Source organism: Liolophura sinensis, chromosome 13 (assembly GCF_032854445.1).
Source record: "Liolophura sinensis isolate JHLJ2023 chromosome 13, CUHK_Ljap_v2, whole genome shotgun sequence".
Taxonomy (NCBI): Eukaryota; Metazoa; Mollusca; class Polyplacophora; order Chitonida; family Chitonidae; genus Liolophura; species Liolophura sinensis.
In genome coordinates, this window is record NC_088307.1 from 16,372,337 (window position 1) to 16,388,970 (window position 16,634).

At 39.2% G+C, this 16,634-nt stretch overlaps 1 long non-coding RNA gene across 1 annotated transcript; it reads right to left on the minus strand.

Moving 5' to 3' along the window:
• Nucleotides 1-1,902: 1,902 nt before the first annotated feature.
• Nucleotides 1,903-12,294, minus strand: LOC135480533 (uncharacterized). The gene is made up of 6 exons (XR_010445939.1): nucleotides 12,196-12,294; nucleotides 10,336-10,431; nucleotides 9,311-9,541; nucleotides 8,728-8,750; nucleotides 3,127-3,287; nucleotides 1,903-2,773 (listed from the first exon to the last, which is right to left on the minus strand). It is a non-coding gene; the product is annotated as an uncharacterized LOC135480533 (long non-coding RNA).
• Nucleotides 12,295-16,634: the final 4,340 nt, after the last annotated feature.

Consider the following 16,634-nt stretch of genomic DNA (forward strand, 5'->3'; position numbering starts at 1 on the left):
ACGTTCAGTGGTATAGGGTTACACCAAGACGAAAGTACAATCTACTCCACCAAATGAAGAAAATTGGGAAAACGGCATATTTCACGACATCCTCTTTCACGCCCTCCGCTCCAATCAACGGCAAGCTGAGCCATTGCAGTTGACCTTGAAATTTCAAAGTTGCTTATGCATACAATTGTTGCGTGGCGTACATGTAGGAATGTAGAAGTTTTGCAATAATAAAAGTGTTATCTATCCATTAGGTGAAATATCACCTTTCTGACTGAAGGAAATCTCGACATTTCACCTATATAGATACATATGAATCATAAAAATCATCTAACACGTGAACAAGTTCAAATCCTTTTATTTACACAAATTCAACAGCAAGACGTTAATTTAATCGGGGAGGTAAACATACCAGTCGGTATGTTGCGTGACACCCCCAATGTTGGTTGAAAGGTCATATCTATATAATATACTCTCCCGCCGTAAGTGGGAAGGTCTCCAGCAACCTGCGGATGGCCGTGGGTTTCCGCCGGGCTCTGCCCCGTTTCCTCCCACCATAATGCTGCCCGCCGTCGTATAAGTGAAATATTTTTGAGTATGGCGTAAAACACCAATGAAATAAATAAATAAATCTATTTAATATACATACATGTATTTGTACCAGGCCCACAAATCACAGTGGGTAGTATTAATTTTTTTATATAAAATGTTGTATAGTTACATACGTCAGTCCATATAATGTATGTTACGTCCAGGAAGAAAATCTTTCCATGCAACTAACATGTATATATAACATGTTAGGTGTAAATTCAAATAGGATAATACAATTTTATTTTCGTTTTTTTTTTCTGATCATACTACTTTGGGTCTATCCGAAGCACTTCATATAGTCAGGACCGATTGCAGCCAGGCGCGGGGGGGGGGGGGGGGAAGGGGTAGTGGGTAGAACGTCTGTCATGTGAACGGTAGTTTCGGGGGTCATTCACGAATTGAGTCTTACAACAGACTAACATCGGTATTCTTAGCACTATTTTCGCTTAACGCTATGGATAAGATGTCTGCCCGGTGAAAATATAATGTGACTGGGTGGAGGGTCGTACCGGGTGTCTTCAGCATGGCATTCTAGTGAGACTGCACTATTCACTATTCTCTGCATTGGGTCTGGCTGATATAAGCAAACATTGTCGTAATTTGACTGAAACAATGTTGAAAGTGAAGTTAGTCTACGTTAATCAAACAAACAAATCAGTGAGCTGTACAGAGGATGATTAAAACTCGGCATACATCTGTGCTTATGACCCAACTCAACTTAACTCAGCTCCACTGTTGCGTCGGTGTCTATGAAATCGTGTATGCGAAATAACCGCACAACTCAACAGGAGTAGTACTCCAGTCGTTACGTGTATGCCAATCTAACTTAAAATCGTTGGCCATCAGCGACTGAGCCCAACTCGGTACGACCAGCTGAGTCGCGTCATAAACCCTCGTATATGTCGACCTGAAGGTGCAAAGAATTACATTACAAATAACAGTCAACTGTACATCTGAAATACACGCGCACAACTGAGAAAATTATAAGTTTGAGACGTGGCCAAATTCAAAGTTACAAAACACTACATAAGAAATATGACATATATACTAACGATTTCATCTGAGCATGAACTCAAGAATATTTGATGGCCATTTATGCTCACTCCATTTAATACGTGCATAAATAATGACGTCAATAAGCCATTAGTTTATTGTGTTCATTATGGCTCAGAGTAGTAATTAAACACTTACTCACAGTTCCGTTTACAATTTATGCTTGATACACATGCTGACAACCTTTAGTGTGAGCATTCCATCTGAAGCATTATATATATATATATATATATATATACGCTCAGCACTATTGAAGAACTATTTCTGGCACTGGTAAAATAATTGACATCTACACCACTACAGCCTTGTTCGACCACGACCATCCGCTGGTTGCTGACAGATCTTCCCACGTACCAGGCTTGTTCGAGTAATAATTAAACATTTACACACTTTTTTTCTAAACTGGTGACAACCTTAAGTGTAAACATTACATCTAAACCAGCCGTGTGTACATACATACGTTCAGTACTATTGGCGAACTAATTTTGCTTCGGGTACAATGAATGCATCTAGATTACTTGAAATAATCAAATGACGTTCACGACAAGATGCCTGGCCGCTAACTCCCGCAGCTTGTCACACAAGACTTGCGGAAGATCAGGCTGTGATATCAAGTGAACTGATACACCATTGGAGCTAGTCAGTATGTTAACCGCTGGGACAAAGGGACTCGACACATTCAGCTCAATTATAGTAGCAAAAACCTGATTCCTGCTGCAGTCTATGAATATCATGATCTTACTATAAGTGTCCAGATAAATACCAACTCTGTCTATCCGTCTGCAGGCCTTCCACTTCTCCCTGGGTTTGTCGGCAGGATCTTTGCTGTATAGGCACCATTTGTACTTGTTTTTGTTACACTTTAGTGGGATGGCGTACGTAACATACTTGTACTTGCGAGTAGGCTCCTCCAGACTGTCTTTATTACCGACGCCCAACACACACACCCATTTCCCAGAAGGTGCTAGAAGGGACACCAATCTCCCAGTAAAATCTACCATCTTCTAGGAGGCCATCTGTCAACGCCCCAAAAGTGAAAGATATTTTGCCACTAAGGCCCACAGTGGTAACGGTCAACCCATCTTGCTGGATCTTCAATTGGCCCACGTAATGTCCTGCCCTTATGAACTCATAGAGGGTGCTTTAATTAAAAAAAGACAAGTATTGGATAATATCTTATCCGAAAGTTCATCTTTTGAGCTCTTTCTAAAACTACATATATTTTATACAGCATAAATATCTGTCTCTTTGTTTTTTCACTATACATATACAGTAAATGAATGGGATCCAGTTTGTGGAAGCTAAAAGGTAAGACAAACAGCATGAAAATATATGATAAATTTTCTAAATTTTAGCGTTGGCTAATCTTTAGAAACTCCAATCAGGGTTTTGCAAATGCAAAAATTTCAACAAGAGTCTTCAACGTATCAACGAGTCTCCAAAGTCAGCCTGAGGCCAACAGTTTTAATACGTAAAGACTATAATATTGCTTACTTGCCACAGTTATTCCACTGGATTGATTTTCAAACAAGTTTTTCACAACACCAACAGATTTGGTGGTTGCGGGGTCGCGTTGTATTGAAAGACGGCATCTTAAATTGTCGGCTGTCTGCTTGTCAAGGACATCGCTGTAGGCTGAAATACTTCTCTGTACTCTACAGCAAGCGCACGGATGTAGACCAGTAACATAAGGTATATAGTATCACCCAGTGATTTAAAATTGAATCTACTGCTTTCCACCCATTTTTCAAATTTATCTACATGTAATGTTTTACTCTTACAAAGTAGAATTAACATGAAAAATACTTTTTTGTACTCTATATTTTTCAGTAAATTATTTCAATGAAGATAAGGAAATATAATACATACAGTAGACATAAATTCTTCATCAATTACACAAATATTTACAATACATGTATATTGTTAATGAGGGGCACTTCAAAAGCTTACACACATTTTAAAAGCTTAAAATGTTGAATGAACTGGAAGTCAAAAAAAAAAAATGCGATCTTAACAATTATATATTGAAACCAAGCAAAGATAACGGTAATGACGCATATGCACATGCACATGCACAATAGGACTATACAGGTTGACGACAGTCATTAAAGCTATAAATTCCAGGTAAAGCGAGGTTAATGCAGTTTATATCCATTCATGAAATGGCCGCGTGATATTATCAATTTGATCATGTTTTTTTCTAACCATTGAAAATTCTGGAAATTAATTTAATGCCTTAGATCTCAAATGTACATGCATAGTCTTGCATAAGCGTGTCCCTTATAAAAATCAGGCTTCATCTGCAAGAGGGCTCTATATAGACTTCTCCAAGCTGTCAATCAAGAACAACCTTTCCGCCAATCAAGTGACACAGTTCCAGGATGAAAGGAATAGTAACGTTGTCACGAGAATCAATGGTGGAATCAATCCATAACTGATCATTACAAAGAAGATAAAAGTTCTTCATATGTTTTTGAACAACCAGTACTGGATCTCGACCTACTCCCGCGCCCAGACCCACTCCCGGATCCAGATCCACTACCAGACTTGTCCCCACTTCAGAGCCGGCCCCACTTCCAGAGCCGGCCCCACCCCGGAGGCGGCCCCACTCCCGGCCGTGCAGTTGGACCCTGTCCCAGACCCGCGGACCTGACATCTGGTGGGTATACGTACTGAATAGAAAATGCCCAACCCACCAAAATATGACGAGTTTGTCCAAGGGTCGTACGGATTATCGGTTGTACTTGCCATTCTCCCGGCTGCCAGCTTCCCTCACCTGTACCTTACAAAGAATATGAACATATAGCTTGACAAAGTATTTATCCGATAGATTTGTGTTCATGGCCATGCTCAAGAATTTCTTATGTTACAATGTAGACGGTCTGCTTCATGGGTGAAGAAAAAGAAGTGCTCTGGTCGAAGCAGCATGATATCAGTTGATATCGATGGAGGGATTAACTCCCGCTGGTTTCTCAATTGAGTTTAGTCCCCAAAAAAAATTCGGTGGAAATAAATCTTTTCAATTTCCATATATTTTCTGTTGGATATACCTAATTTTCATTATTTATCAACTTCACTATGCCGATGGGCAACAAATCACGATAAGCGAAGTTCCACGATTAAGCTCACCATTTCACACGTTAGTGAAAATGACTATGATTGGCTTGTAGCGTTTCGTTGTAATTTAGCGCAAATTCACGAATAAATGCTGGAAATATGTAAAGCGATCTATTCGGTCACAATATAATGCGGCCCATGACCAGATCATCACGACTCGCGGCTCTTTAGAGGGTTACAATCTACTGTTAAGGGACGACGATCTCCTGGCATCAGATCAAATCCCGTCTAAGGGGCAACATTCTAATCCCGTGAAAGGTTCCACAATCTAATGCCGTCTAGGGGAGCAAAATCTAATCTAACTTAAGAAGCGGCTGAGGAGCCACGTTCAAATCCCACTGTAGTGACCCAACAGATTCCAGTCTATGCGGAACCAAAATCTAATCCAGTTTAAAGGTGAACAATTTAATCCAGTCTAAGTAAGTTAAAATCTTGTCCAGTCGAAAAATGTAATCCAGGCTAAGGGAACGCAATCTAATCCAGTCTAATGAAACACAGTTTAATCCAGTCTAACGGAACACAGTTTAATCCAGTCTAACGGAACACTGTCTAATCCAGTCTATGGGTGTAGCGAAATCTATCGCGATGAGTGTTAATGTTCTTCGTTTACCTCTACCCGTCGTTTTGAAATGACAGGTATCAGGCCTTTAGATATCAACCGACGATCAGTCAGGCCTTTTCAAAAGATATACAAGCCTGAAAACCAACTGACTCATACATAAACGTACGTCAATGTGGACAGGGAGGCGCTAAATATGTGACGGCTTATTTGGCGGACAGAAAATGCAACGTCTTCAACAAAGTTACGCACTTTATATACTTAGTAGTCTATCCAACCTACCTGGTCACTTCCACCTGTATCAAAAATGCTACCTGTACAGGTGAATTTTGCTACCACATGTTCTTTCTTTTGTTGCCAATAGTTACGTAACACCTTTCTGCCAGGCGAACACTCTCAAACTCCTTTCCAATCACAATATCGATCCCTAAAAATAGGTGGCATCATCCAGAATACAATCAACTCGCACAACGCTCTGCAACAACAACGTTAAGAGAAAACACAATAAATAGTATAGTCCGAGTTTTTAAGAAGATGAGTGAAAACTGACCTAAACGGTCACAGGCATTTTTTTTTTTTTTTTTTGGCAACTGTATAAATCAACCTCTAATAAGGACTGTAACAAGGCCACGTTGGAGCAACCGGAAACATTATGTCGCCTCACTCGTACCCTAAGGCTTGCACAATTACGGTTGAAAGGCTAAACACACTTCGAGTGACGTAAGCGGAAACAGATGCGTCCTCGGGTTATAGAAATAACTCGCACCCGATAGGATCAAACTTATAACATGGTCGCACTTTCTATTGTGTCAATGTGCGTGATTCTGTTTACCTTAAACTGTGATATCTTGGTTGTGTAACATCAAACAATAAACTATACTATACCGAAGCTTATAAACACCTTGGTTAGTGCTGTTTTTTTCTTTTAACACCAATCATTTTACGATTTAATCTGAAACAAATCTTACATGTAGGTCATAGCACACACGTCAGATCACGGTAAAAAAAACATTTTCTACGCCCTTAGCCACTTTCTCAGAAAGTTATATATCTCATAAATGGTGGCTCTGTATATTTAGAATCGAACCAGGGGTCCACACATCTACAACCTTTCGTGCATCTATCTAAAATCCCACGTAAAACGCGAAAGACTGTCCAAGTTTATCTCGTTGAGTGTACTGGCTAGCCTGTTTGGACCGAGAAGAACTCGGCAAGTTTCACCAACTTAGGTGAGCTTCACTTTCGTATCCTCGATCTACCAACAATGACAGGAGGCGAGTGCTTACCTGGAAGTTCTTCTATGTCATTGTTCTGTGTCAATGAAGGTGTGGTGAAACTGTATATTTTATTCTCAAATTACATGGAAGTTTTTTCAGTAAACAGTGTTATGAAACTCTTGGCTCTCAGAGTTTTATTTTGTACACAAGATTTAACCGTTCACCTGTGGCGTTATTGTTGACCTTGTTCTATGTAGCTGCCTTCGACACAAATATGCCACAATTTAATCCCGTCTGAGGATCCCTTATCGAATCCCATCTAAGGTCTAACTCGTCTTGGAGATCTGATCACGTCTAGGAGATGACAATCTGATCCTGTCTAGAGGACCACAATCTGATCCCTCCTGGGGGACCACAGTCTGATCCGATCTAGGAGAGGACAATCTGATCCCTTCTAGAAGACGGCAATCTAATCCGGATCACAATCTAAAGGGGTCTAGTAGAAGTGAAGTCGGATAATAGGTTCAAATCAATGAACCATCAAAAATAACTCTCTTATCTTATACCACTAGCAGATAAAACGGAACTGACCAACACTGCGAACCTAGAGGATAGCAAGTCTAGCTAGACTGACGACGCCAAATACACAGCAACATTCTAGAGGCTGAGAAAGCATCGGGTTCTCTTCGTGTTCGCCATCTCTTGGCCCACTTGCACAATGAGATCGCAGCTACAATCGATTGTAGATCCTACAACTCAGTTTACAACTGTTTTTCAAAATAAGTAGGTTATATAAAATTGAACGGGATTGTAAGGCGATTAAATTTTTGAAGTTACAATGGCGATAGTAGGCCATATTTGACTCATACATAAAGGTGGCCGGTGTAAATGGACAATGTACCGGTCAATAATTTCTCTTACTTTCATTTTCAAAAGTGTTCTACATAATAATGATTCAACAGCTAACAACAATTTTACAAAATTCGCGTAATATCTTTTTGAGACAATCGCATTGCACATCTTTGCAGGCCTATACCTAGGACAAATATTTGTTAACATTAATTTTGGGACAATTGTAAACATTTACAACTGGGTCGACCCGATTCATGTCCGACATTCATATACCATTCGTAATCCGTAAAGGGCGTTCCAAGTCTCTCGAGCTTCACCGTTCGCTATGAACGATTTTAACTTTTACAAGACCGCCACTATTAGGTAACTCTCAGACCGTTGGATGTCACATGTGTTGAAAGCAACAAGCAGAGACAAACGCTTTTGATTATTATGACTGGACAATATGACAATATCACATGTTCGGTCACATGACCATTCAAAATGGAGTGGTCATGTTGACGCCACGTGATCAACATCCAGTCTTTTCCGTTAATGTAGTGAAATCTGAGTAGGCAGAAGCCAATGTAAGCTTTTTGTATTGAAGCCAAGGAAGAAAGAGTCTAATGCTACGTCATATTATCTTTTCTGAAACCAAAACAGAAAGAGGCAAATATTTGCTATGTGTTAAGGTTAAGAAAGACGGCAGGCAATGATGAGTATATGTACTGAAGCAGAGAAATAAAGAGACTATTGCTAGCTAAATGCAATGTACCCAAGAAAGACAGACGATAATGCTATAGGTATATATACAGAAAGAAAGCGTCCCATGCTTGTTATATGTACTCGAAGAAAGAGACTCATGCTATCTTCATGTCAGAGTCAGAAAGAGAAAGAGGCAAATATTAGCTACATACGTGATTAAGCTAAGAACGATAAAAATAGCTGAGTAACATTTTGGCTATAAATACCCAAGGGAAGACAGAGTTAGCCTGGCAATGTGGCCAATGTTACATGCAGCAACATCGAAGTGAAATAATGCAGAGAAAGAAAGAAACCTCCTGAAAAGAAAGTGTCTGACAGGAGGAGATGGATATGAACTTTGTATACACTCTCTGATTGCCCAGGTTTCCAAATCCTCATAGGAAACAATGACAAACAGACTATGGAATGAGCTAAACATGCCGATGCTCTCATGATTAAAGTGCACTGTATACAGTCTGTGCCGTGGCTGTTCCCTTGAGTCAGTCTGGAACACTCTGGGTGTATTACTATAGTATTTATTAGACACGCATGTTTTGGTGCATAAATTGAATCCAAACTGCATGTACATGTAATAAAAAGCTGCTAACCTATGGTATTTATACTTACAGAGGTCCGTAACGCCCGAAATCCTATGTCAGTAAAAACAAACGGATAATATTTTCTATGAAAAGAGGGTAATATTGTCGACTTAAATCAGAACTTATGTACAGTATATGAATGAAGAGTCAGTGTTATCTTGTTGAGAACTCGAGCATCACAGAACATGTAAAAACTTTGGAGTAACAAAGAAAAAGAACTCAAACCAGTGAGAAACCCCTACCCATACTTATGAGAAATCCCTATGCTGACATAATGAGAAACCTCTACCTGAATGAGAAATCCTACCCTTGCATACCATATCTGAAACCCCTATGCTTACATATGAGAAACTCTTATGCTGACATATGAGAGCCCCTTACCCTAACATATGTGGAACTCTTACCCTGACATAAGAGAACCCCCTGCCCTGACATATGAGGAACTCTTACCCTGACATATCAGAACCTCCTACCCTGAGATATGAGAACCCCCTACCTTAACATAAGAGAACCCCTTACCCTGACACATGAGGAACTCTTACCCTGACATATGAGAACCTCCTACCCTGACACATGAGAACCCCCTACCCTGACATATAAGAAACACCTACCCTGACATATTCAGCCTTGGGAGTCGACAAAATGTGATTTGTTCTAGAAATTAGTGTTTTCCCTTCATCAATTTTGATTTGAAGATGTTTGATGCCTTCATCACATACATTGAACCACTTGCTGTGTCGCTCTTCTACATCCTTCACTTCTTTCCGCTTCCAAGATTCCAAAGCTTCCTGGCCTCTGTTGTATGCTCTATCAACCTCACCCAAGTGACAGTCCTGATTAGCCTGCAAAAAAGAATTTTCATCAGTAGTAATATTCATTTATTTTCCTGATTTAATTTGGTTTTTATATACAAAGCTTACTTCAAATACACACGACTGATGAGTTTACACTGGTGAACGAAAGTTTATGGGGAAAATTTGGACAGGTCCCGGTTTCCGACCAAATACCTTCCACAAACTCTCAATTTAAAAACATTTCAACTCTTCCAACTTAACACAGTTTAGTTCACCTAGTATGTGACAAACTTAACGTATGGGTGAGGGTGATCGCTGGGCTGTCCTGAATTACACATGACTTTCACGATTTGGCTGCAACAATGGCCAAATGATTTCTTACCTTCTTTCTTCTTTTATCTCACTGGTGTGTCGCACTGAACCTCATTTTATATAGTCTACTTATATTGTTCTTCTTATGGTTTAATACCACAATGCATCCATAATGTTTACTTGTTTAACTGAGTCTTAGTTGTCTCATGGCTGTATGCCTCTGCACATGTATCCCCAAAAGAAAAACTTTAAATAAAGAACATACAAATAATCTTTCGTGCAATATCTTCTGCATAAATAGAAAAAACAAGGGCTATAAAGAGATAAAAGAAATAAATAAAAATATTAAAATTATTAATGTATAATATTAATATTAAAAATATATTAAAATAAAATGATTGTATATATTTATTTACTGGATTATTTTTTTTACGCCATACTCTAAAATATTTCACTCACACGCCAGTGGCCAGCGCAAAGAGCCCAGAGAAACCCAAGACAATTTATATTTGCAATTTGTGAATACAAACCTGAATATCACGCTTCAATGTCACCGTTTCTGCTACACATTTTTTCAGCTTAGTGATAAGGTCTTCAAAGACCGCTGTTTGTTCTTTCAAGGGTGCCTGGAAAAAGTCAGCATTAAAATGAAAATGCTACCAAAGTGATCGTTATAATGTATAATCATATTACGTTTTGTTAAACAGATTATGTGGGTCTTAAGGCGGGAGGTGGGGGGTTGTGTGTGTGTGTGGGGGGGGGGGGGGGGCATTAAAAACATTATCACCTCTGAAACCAATCAACTTTTCCCGGATGAAATCAGCCAGCGCTTGGCCATGACAAAAAACGGAGGAGATTATTTAAAACAGATGCTAGGAATACTGCCCACTTCAGTCAGCAGTGAAATAGGGCCAGTAGTTGGCCAATACATGGAAAAGTCCTGTACTCTTCTTATAGAAAATGTTTTATCAATACCCATATAACATCCAAAATTCCAGTAAAACATACATTTTGCCTTTCTTTCAGCACAGACCCAAGGGTCGTATCTTACAAGCAATATTAGGACAACACATCTCGGGACATATCAGTATCGGTTTAGAGATCAAACTTTCCAGAAAGTCTGTTAAACACTCATTGTCTCATACAAAGACAATGGATATTTGATTGTCCACCCGGCATGAAATGAATTGCCGCCGGACATTCTGACAAAAAGCCATATAGACCTACAATATCATACCTGGATATGAACGAAGAATCAATTTCTTTTGTATGTTAATAATGGTCTAGACGGGCTTTTAAAGAACAATTAGGAAAACATCACTAACAAATCACTAACACGCCTGTTTGTATAACGAACAGTTAGAATAAAACCCTGACTGAAGTAAACTGATCAGAGACCGTACTTCACAGGTTAGCCTACGCGTGACCATTTGGCAGCGTCGTCGCTGCTCTGGTTTTATTCCCTACATCTTAAATTATGTTCCAAAGAATTGACTACCGTAGTCAATATTCCTCTATCCCACCTGTTATATCTCGTACACATATAACGCTCTTTCTCTCAGCAGAGGTAGCGGAAGGTGATTCAAGACTGTCCGATAAAAGCGCTTCTAACTGTGTTTTGATTTCTTTATGCCTTGTAACGCGAAACAATCCGACTCGCCTTCCAACCAACAACATTTCAAACGCATGAGCTCTACTTCTGTCACGTTCTAGGAATCATACGACTGATATACTGGCAGTAAGTTGATAATCACTTATTTACTCATTGTACAAAAGTTGCTAGTGCTCAATCACTCAGTCGTAGGATTTTGTCTAACTTGCAATGGGGCTTAATTATGACGCCAATGGTTTCAGCAGACTGTGAGTGAACCACGGTCGAGGGTACATCTGTTCTCCTGAACTCAATCAATACAAGGAAAATATGATATTCCTCGAACACTTCAGAGATGATGGCATATCTGTTATGAAATGTGATAGACTAAAGTTAGAGCTTGTCGACAAAGCACTATCACTCTCCAAACATCTTCACTCTAAGCTTCCAAACTTAAAATCTCTCCATCACACTTTTATGTAATACACCTTAACGAATGCTGTTGCCACCAATGCTTTGTCACGTCCGTATATATTCCCTGGTGATAAAAAGACACGCATTTTCATCACTCATAATCCTCCGAAGATCCAAATAGCAAATTATAGATATTACCTTCTTGTTCTTATTGTTTACATGCACTGAAATTGAGCTCAATACACGCAGTACTTTCGGAGCTGTTTGTTGGACAGGAATGACATTAGCTGCAGCTGTACTTAGTAGATGTAAGCTAATAAATGAAGAAATAAATAAATAAATACCTATTTGTGGACGGATAAATTGACATTCTTATTTTACTTACTGCCAGTGTCTGAAATTCTGCTTCAATGTCACTACGGACATCAGGGAATGCTTCTCACAAGAAAAACGAGATTCACAGTTGCGGGATTACGCATTACAGATGTCAAAGATGCACGGACTGCCTTAGGCACTGCAAACACCTGCATGTCAGATGTTAAAACATGCATAACGGTATTTGTTAAATGTGCAGTGAAAATACAGAAAGGAAAAAAATGAAGTCATTTTTTTTTTGGGGGGGGGGGGGGGCATATTTGTTGTCTTCTAATCACATTGCTCATTTACGCATATGCTTTGCAGGTATTCGGGATTTTTCATAAGTGACGCAGGGCCTGTATATAGGTTTCCCATCCTATTAGTTGTGAGGACAGTGTCCACAATATAAGTCACTATTTTTAGGCCTAGCTGCTCACTGATAATAGCTTTAATAAAGTCTTGTCTTTAAAGGAAATTTTACACTCAAAGATGAAGACCGAAAACTTTTTTATGCCATAAACGCACTCCACAAGAAACATTTATTTTCATGAAGGTTTAAGGACTTACCAGCTTTTCTCCCATCAAGATACTCCGACACGGATATCATGGAATGACGTTTCAGTGGGCCTTTTACAGGGTGCATGACAGGCAAAACACTGGTCACAATACAAGACCTCGCAGGTGCTACAAAATTGGACTGCAGGCCTTTCGCATCACACATAGAACACAGAGGTGACACCGCGTGACTTGTTGATGTAGGTCTACAGGCATCCCCCCTCAATAGTGTGTCCCAGCTTTATCACCATCTCAGAGTTAACAGGTAAGCCTGCAACACCTCTCCTCCCTAAATTCGTTGGCGCTAGGCACTCAGGGCATAAAAATGTCACTTGACTGTCTCTGTCACTGTCTGGAGAAATGATGTCATTTTCGTTTTTGACTGTCCTGGAATGGTCAGCAAACAACTGTAAGCACTCACGGCAGAAAGTTATGCTCACACGGTAGAGCGACAGGATCACGGAATGGATCCAAGCACACTGGCGCATATCTCGTTTTCCATGTTGTCTAGATGATACCTACGTGTACAACGACACAGAATATGAATAAATGAATGATTATGGCTTAATGCCACATCGGCAGTGTTTCAGCCATAGCGTGGCAGTATAAGAAGAGCTCTCTCACAAGCTTTCTTGCTTTATTGGTGACTATTTCTCTCTATCCAGGTATTCCATAACAAACGTTGTCCGAGCAGCTCTTGGTGGCCAAACTGCAGATAGTCGTGAGCTTCCCTCGGACTCTGCACTGTTTCCTCCCACCATAAAGCTGGCCGCCGTCATATAAGTGATATATTTTGAGTAGGCGTAGAACTCCAATGAAATAAATAAATTAAGTCGCAAATGGATATCATATATAATTAAGTGATACATTTGGGGAGAGCTTTCCGACATATCGAAGGCATTACAAAAGCTATATTTTTACATCATCAATGAAATATAAATCTCTTCTGACCCAACACTCTAGTATTTATAGGCACTTCTGACAATGGGTGTGGTAAGTCTCAGATACGAACAGTTACCTCGTTGTGCCAACAATCGGGTCTAGTTCATGCTGGCTCCCTCTCCGGTCATATACATGAAAAGCTCAGTCAGCAACGTGCGGATGGTCATATCGGGGCTCCCGGGCTTTTCCCTGTTTTATCCCACCATAATGCTGCCCGCCGTATACGTCGTATGTCAGTTAAATACTCATCAGTTCTCCGTAAGACACCAACCAAGTAATTAATTAAATTAAGAGTAGCCTAATCCATCTATACGGACTCCGTCTGCTATTTTAAAATTCTGTCATCCAGTGCTACAGTAAATGTCAGAATTTAAAACAGCACACTGAGTCCATTTAGATCTACTACCAGTAACCAAATCAAAGCTGTTGTTGGTGTTGTTGTGACTTTTTCCATAAAGCAACGGGAAATTTCGACTAGCCGTAATGCTCATAACCGGCTTTTTAACATGACACACTCAATGTTTAACTTACTGCTCTGAATTAACTGTTGAATACGAACACAAATGCAAAATTTCAGCTGATCTCTTGGAATCGTACGCCAGTACCTCGATCTGTTCAATCGAAAATGAAAGTAAGACTTCTGTTCAAGGATAACTCTGTTATCGAGGCCTGTTGACAGGTGCACGGTCTCGCTTATTTCCCCTTGAATACCGCGCAAAGCTGTGTGCACTTTTAACTTCTCAATCTCAGGAATATTTTCTCGAAGTGTTTTGCTTTGTGATAATCTTAATATCATTTTATTTTCGGATTATGTCTCCCTCCTTTTTTTCTTTTTTTTTTTGGACACAGTTGCATGAGACTAATCCTAGTGAAGACCTACAATTCTTAAAGCTGCCCACGTGAATTCAGGCGATGACAATAATTAATAATTGTTTTGAGGTCAGGGATATATTTTATTTGCTTATTTATTTGATTGGTGTTATACGCCGTACTCAAGAATATTTCACTTGTATGGCGGCAGTCAGCATCGTATTGGAAGAATACCAGGAATTTGTGGAATCTGCCCATAATAAGCTACCTAAAATAGAGAAGAAACTTTATTAGACTTTGATTTTACGGCCTTGAAAAGGGTTGAGAACACGAGAGAATCCAAAATATTCCCAGAGTCGCCAATAGCAGCTCTTGCTGTTGCTTGTTTGATATATCTATTTCATTGGTGTTTATATAGGCCATACCAGCACAAGATGTTTTTCACTTTACCATGGAGGGTTAAAATTTAAGGGTGGAAGAAGTGCCCGGGATAAACCTCCGCCATTTGGTAAATTACTGGTTACCAATGTCCAGAGTCAACACAAAGGCACAACGGCTCCATGATTTTTGAGAGCGGGGGGATCTTTAAATTTATTCCTTGTTCAAGGCAGGGTTTGAACCGGCACCTTGTGGATTTGTGTTTATAATGTGTCTTACGAATGTATCACAGGGTGCAAAATACCCTTTAGAAGGGGGTGATGCGACGTATTTGAATTGGTTTTGATTTGTCACCAATTACATGTAAATAAGTCTGTAAAAAAGTACCAAAGTACCAAAACTACTACAAGCAAATAGATTGTGAATAGAATTAAATTGCATTAAGGAGTAACTGGCGGGAATAGAAATCCCTGAGGGCTTGTTATATCCCTACGATATTTGAAATAATAGTATCTGCTGACAGTGACCAGAAGCGGTATATGCATTGGTGAACAAATCACAACCACATTTGTGAACAAATCATGACCACAGTTATGAACAAATCATAATCAAAGTTGTGAACAAATCATAACCACAAGTGTGAACAAATCATGATCACAGTTGTGAACAAATCAAGATCACGGTTGAGAACAAATCATGATCACAGTTGTGAACAAATCACAGTTACAGTTGTGAACAAATCATAATCACAGCTGTGAACAAATCAGGATCACAGTTGTGACCAAATCAAGATCACGGTTGAGAACAAATCATAATCACAGTTGTGAACAAATCATAATCACTGTTGTGAACAAATCATGATCAGAGTTTTGCAAAAATCATGATCAGAGTTGTGAACAAATCATGATCAGAGTTGTGAACAAATCATGATCAGAGTTGTGAACAAATCATGATCAGAGTTGTGAACAAATCATGATCAGAGTTGTGAACAAATCATGATCAGAGTTGTGAACAAATCATGATCAGAGTTGTGAACAAATCATGATCAGAGTTGTGAACAAATCATAATCACAGTTAAGAACAAATCATAATCACAGTTAAGAACAAATGATAATCACAGTTATGAACAAATGATAATCACAGTTGTGAACAAATGATAATCACAGCTGAAAACAAATCATAACCACAGTTGTGAACAAATCATAACCACAGTTGTGAACAAATCATAACCACAGTTGTGAGCAAATCATAATCACAGTTGTGAACAAATAATGATCACAGTTGTGAGCAAATCACAATCACAGTTGAGAACAAATCATAACCACAGTTGTGAACAAATCATAATCACAGTTGAGAACAAATCATAACCACAGTTGTGAACAAATGATAATCACAGCTAAAAACAAATCATAACCACAGTTGTGAACAAATCATAACCACAGTTGTGAGCAAATCACAATCACAGCTGAGAACAAATCATAACCACAGTTGTGAACAAATCATAATCACAGTTGAGAACAAATCATAACCACAGTTGCAAGTAAATCATAATCACAGTAATAAACAAATAGCTTATAAAGTATTTCACGTGAATACAGGTGACATGGAGTTTTACACATTAGATAGCAAAATAGACTCCATTATACTCTTTAACAAAGATAATGAATCACAACACTTCAAGTTAGAGGGCAACTTATTGAAGACAATTGGACCTTGCATTATGAGAGGTAACTGTTACTAAATGGTGTTTCCAGGTTATACAGGACAGCTCTGGATGGATAC